We start from the raw sequence: 5,362 nt of genomic DNA, 5'->3' as shown, positions 1-5,362 counted from the left end.
CCGCTTCCAGCGCTCGGCACGGCGCGGAGCGGCTCTTGCTGCTCTGCGGCAGCGCGGCGCTCGCCGGCAAATAAATAAATAAGTGGGCGAAACTTTGGGGGAGGAATAAAGCTACGCGATGCTAAATATACCGCGCCCGCCCGCTGCGGGAAGCGGGCTCCTCAGGAGATGCCCGCATAGCCCGAGTCCCCCCTGACATTGGCGGGGGGAGCGGGGCGGGCAGAGCCCTGCCCGCCCAGCCCGAGCTCGGCCCGGGGCCCGGCCCCGCCGCAGGGGAGGCGGAGGCGAGCCCGCCCCGCACCGCTCCGCAGCCCGGCCCCGGCCCGGTCCGCCGCAGGTAACCGGGCTGCCGCTGTCCCAAGCGGGGTTCAAACTCAGCTCCGGCGGGCAAACAGGCGGGGCGCGGGAAGTTCGGGAGCTGGGGCGGGTTGGTGGGGGTCGTTATCGCCCACGCCGCAGTTTTTGCCTTCTCCACTCTGGCTCCCCGGCCCCGGCAGTCCGCAGCCCTCCCGCTCTGCCCTGCGCTGCCGGGGGCAGTGTCGGGGATGCCGCTGCCGGTGCGGGTAGCGCCGCCGCCCGGGACGCCCCGCGGGCCGCCCGAGGCTCCTCGCTCGGCCCCAGTTTGTAAGAGCGCGGTGGAGGGAAGGGAGAAGCGAGCAGGAGGTGGTAAGGGGGAAGATAGGGGTGCGGTGCGAAGTACATGTTCTCTTTGCCCCCAACCCCTCCCGCCCCCCCTCCCCCCCGCCCCCCAAATGAAGTTATTTAAAACTGTCGGGAGAGACTCGGCGAACGGAGAGAGGGTTTCTGTTTCTTCTTATGATGCCCAGAATTGGTGTTATTGTGGGTTTGCCCTTCGAAAATAGCTGTGTGAATCAGCAAAGGGACAGAGGGTCTCCTGCATTTGCAAAAGTGTTCTTGAGCAGAGCTCAAGGACTGGGCACGATGCGGAGCCTTGCACGAGGGAGAGGACGCTCCGGCAGCGCCTTGAATTGAGCACAAAACCGAAAGACAGGCTCTTTTGGGAATGGTGGGGGGAGAGAGAGAGGCAGGGAGAAAAGGAGGAGAAACATAATATCTTGGGGGCTGGGGGAAGAGATTGCATGGTGTGAATGATGATGTGCACCGCTGAGGTAGCGGGGTCCGGGAAGGTCATTGGTGCAGCCTGGAAAGAGAACTCTAGAGAAGGAGAATTTTGCAAGGGGGTTAATTAAAAATAATCGACTCTGCACGTCCTCCTGCCCGATGGGCATGCGGTGGAGGGGATGGCTCTCCTTGCCTTCCCCATCACAAAAGCCAGCAGCCCAGATCTGACTGGTGCAGCTTTCCTGCATCCCCCCACTTGCCAATGTGACTAAACACGAGAGGAGGGAGAGGGACTAGTTTCCATATCTAGCGGGGAAACTGCAGCAGGGAAAAGCTGTGTCCTGAATCCACACGGACCTTTAGGGAACTGACTCACGCCAGTAGCGCATGAGCCAACCCCTCTTTTATTTGACTCCATCAGTCCTTCTTGCAATTTGAAGGACAGGATGCAGAAGCTTCAGAGCAGAGTCACATCACTCTAGTTCTGTAGATCCACAAAAGAAACAGTTGCTGCATGTCAGCCCATGCATTTATGCAGGAAAAGGAGGAAAAAAAAAAAAAAAAAAAAAAAAACAACAAAAAAAACCAAAACAAAACACCCCAACACCAAAGTAGTAAAGTCTTTGCTCTCTGGCAAATAGTTTGGAAGCATTTACCCTTTTTTTTTTTTTTTTTATTTAAGGACACTGCTCTCACACACTGGTTATATCAGCGTGAACAACTGCAGAATGACTTGGGAAAAACTGCAGAACTCACCATGTCAAAAATCATCATTCTTTATCAAGTGGATCATGGCAGTACCCAGAGGCCCCATTCAGGGCTCACAGCTCCATTGTGTCGGATACTGTAGACACATGTAATAAGAGAGATGGTCTATGCCCAAAGAGCTTATGATCTTAACCCATGATGAAAGACAACAGGTGTATAGTACAAACCCATGGGGGAAGGATAAGGGAAAAACAGCCTTGAGAATAAAAAGCAACAGGCCCAGCCAGTGACAAGTGTTTGGTGTCAGAAGGAAGTTTTAAGCAGATTTGAAGGAGAACAATAAAGGAGCTTTACGGTTATTAATGGGGAGATTTTTCCATGCATAATGGCTAACTTGGAAGAAAACATAAAATTGCTTGTTAAAAAATTGGACTGTGGAAAAATGAAGGTTTGTGCCACTGGTAAAGTAGAGGGAAATATGCTGAGTGACCATAAGGGCCTGGTATCTGGTGTGCTCTCAGGAAAGAGGTTCCCAGCTCCTTTCTAGTGCTTTAAATTTACATTTCTAGTCCCAGTGAACAGTATTATATGGATTTTTTTCTCTACTTCAGGCTTCAGTATTTTCCATCTTGTACTTCACACCAGCTTACCTTATAAAAAATATCTGAAGGTAAAGAAGAAAGTATTGGTATAGTTGCCTTTTTTTTTTTTAACGGATTTAAATGAAAGCCCACAGGTTATTTGCTATAGGAAGTTTAGTGTTTTAAAAGTGTTATCTAAGTTGAGGCTTTGATGTCTGAATTACTCATAAGTATCAAAGCCACATATGAATTATGCAGGACATCCCCAAAATTATACCCATCTGTGAGTAGGTGGTGTTCCAACCTTGCTTCACATAAAATCTGTGTGTGATGTGTAATGTCAAACTTACCCCTTACAGAAGTTCGGCACTGCTGATAGCTGGGACTGTATTAGAAACCTACACTTTTATCCCCAAGACACTGAGGCAGGAACATCCCTAGCTCCCCTCTACTCGAGATTCACACCCACTTCCCTTAAACCCTCCTGGAATTAAAGACTGCATCTGCCACAGTGAGTCATCAAGAGCTTACTCATCAGCTTTATGCAGGATTTTAACTCCTGAGAGCAGAACTGGTCAGAAGGATCCTGCATTTCTTGAGGAGTTCCTGGCACACATTCTCCTCACATGTACCACACTAATGTGACACCTCTGTCAGATTTTAGGTATTATGACACTTCTAAAAGAAAACTGTTTCACCTGTACTCTGCCAACTAGTTTAGTTTTAAAAGATCTTTTCACGTATCATTTTTGAGTGTCATTTAAAAAATAATTCAGCCTGGCAAAACAGGGTTTTTTTGGTTGTTTGTTTTTGTTTTGTTTTAACTCCCCCCATATTGTATCATTTCACCAAGATCAGGTTCTTATTCTGGACCTTTAATGTATCTAACTCATTTATTTCCCAGCCTAGCAGATAGAGAACTGAAAGACTCAGTTATTAAAAAGAGAGGTGTTATGACTTTCCCATGAAACACATGGCATTTGTCATTTTTACTAAAATGTCTTGAGGCAGAAAACTTTTAAAAGCTTCTATTTTTTAACATATAAATGGAGAATAATATAAAAAGTAATGCTATTTTCAGTTTTCTTGACAAATAAGAGTTTTTAGGGTATTTCAAAGCATGACATAAACCTGGATATAAGACTATTCATTAATCTCATCTCACTTTAGGCTGCTAGAATTGAGACATCAAGATATAAATGATTTGTTCTTTAACATAGAGAAATAGGAACAATTTTAGGGCACAAATCATCTGACCTATTCTAAGAATCTACTTTAGGATGACATGACTCATGTGCTAAAGATGTTTAATTCTTCTTCGTGTATGGAGGGAGCCTATGTTAGATGTAGACTTCTACATGACAGAGATCTAGATAGGACTGCATGGATCCCACCTGCTGCCTCATACATGTGATTGAGCATTTCCCCAGAATGGCTGGTGAGGGCACTAAACTATTAATACAGTTACACAAATTAACACTCCAAAGAAAACTCATGTGATCTCAGCAATGAAAAATGACTGAAAGTCATGATTATCTAACATTAGATTGACTGGAAATAAAGAAAACATTTGTGAAAACAAAACAAACCAAAAAGCCATGTGATTCAGGTTAACTGGATTAAGGAAAAAATGTCTACAAATTTAGAAAATTTAAACTAGAGGAATGTATTAGCTTTCTCACTTTAGAGACTGTAGAAAAAATAGCAGTATTTATGACCAAAAAGTTTCCTATAAGAATTCCAGAATTCAGCAGGAAAGGGCGTGTTCCCTGTTCATCAAATTTTCACACTAGAGTAGTGTAAAACATGCAGTTTAGATGGAAAATTCCAAGAGAACACCAGTGTCACACAGCAACTGTGGGATATCTGATATTGATTCTTCATGGTATTATGGTATTTTGCAGTGAACAGGAATCAGTGAATTCACATAAATGAATACTGGCAGAATATGATCTTTGTGATCATCCTAGGGAGGGAGTTATTAGGGTCCATGTTTGAGCACAAAAGTAATACTGCTATTACCAGTTAGATAAAGTCAAGTGCATTGACACAGGTGTCAATACAGTCTTTTTGAATGCATGTCCTTGTTGGTGATACTTGAAGGTAGATAGGGTGATGTTAAGTTTGAAAGCTGCCAAATATGTTTGAAATTTCTGTGATGTGTTTATTTGCACATGGCTTGTTTCTGCTGATTTTAGTAATGAATTGATTGTCCACTACATTGCAAGTCCCTCCAGCTCAAGAGCCAATTCGCCGCTGATTGAAAGGAGAAAAAGGGAGGAAATCTGGGTTGCCATGTGTACAGGTGACCACAGAGGCCTCCACATGGCAAGCAATTTGAGTGGCAAGGCTCACAGAACTGCTCGTTGTGAGAACCTCTTTGCCACAGCCAGTGCTTTGCTTCGTGTGCCTTCCCTGCCCAAGCACACGTGGTGGTGCCTCAACAGAGGTTTCTGCCTTCTTCATGCTCCCACACTGTCGGTACTCAGTTGTAGCTGCGGTCTCGGTAGGGTTTGCCAGGAGGCTTCAGGGCATCCCGGAGGCTCTTCCTTCGGCTGATATCCTTCCTCTGTAGATAGTTCACTGCCTGAAAGGTGACGCGGCCTTTGCACACCAACCAAGGCACGTAGCCTGACCATCAGCCGGATGCTACTTACCAGCGCTAGACTGGAGCTGCAGCCAACAGCCAGGTCCTTGCCACCTTGCCGGGCAGGGAGAAGGTGCCTCTCGGCACCTGCCCAGCTCGGCAGGCGCCGAGTGCGTGCCCCACTTACCGCTCCATGAGCTCTGCGGCAGGCACAGCAGCAGCCCGGTGGGCCGTCCCCCCGACGGATTAGGTCCGTGCCAGCTCCACGATGGCTCTATGCCCGCTTTCTGGAACGGCCAAAGGCCTTGAGAGCTTTCCCGATGGAAGGGATTACCTCTCCCTGCACGGCACCGTGGCCACCCAGGACATTTCACGCGGGATGGCCCTGAGCCCGGGCCTGCAG

This window comes from Chamaea fasciata, unplaced genomic scaffold (genome assembly GCF_029207755.1).
Source record: "Chamaea fasciata isolate MVZ Bird 193981 ecotype frontalis unplaced genomic scaffold, bChaFas1.0.hap1 SCAF_2, whole genome shotgun sequence".
Taxonomy (NCBI): Eukaryota; Metazoa; Chordata; class Aves; order Passeriformes; family Sylviidae; genus Chamaea; species Chamaea fasciata.
Note: the sequence above shows the minus strand (reverse complement) of the source record.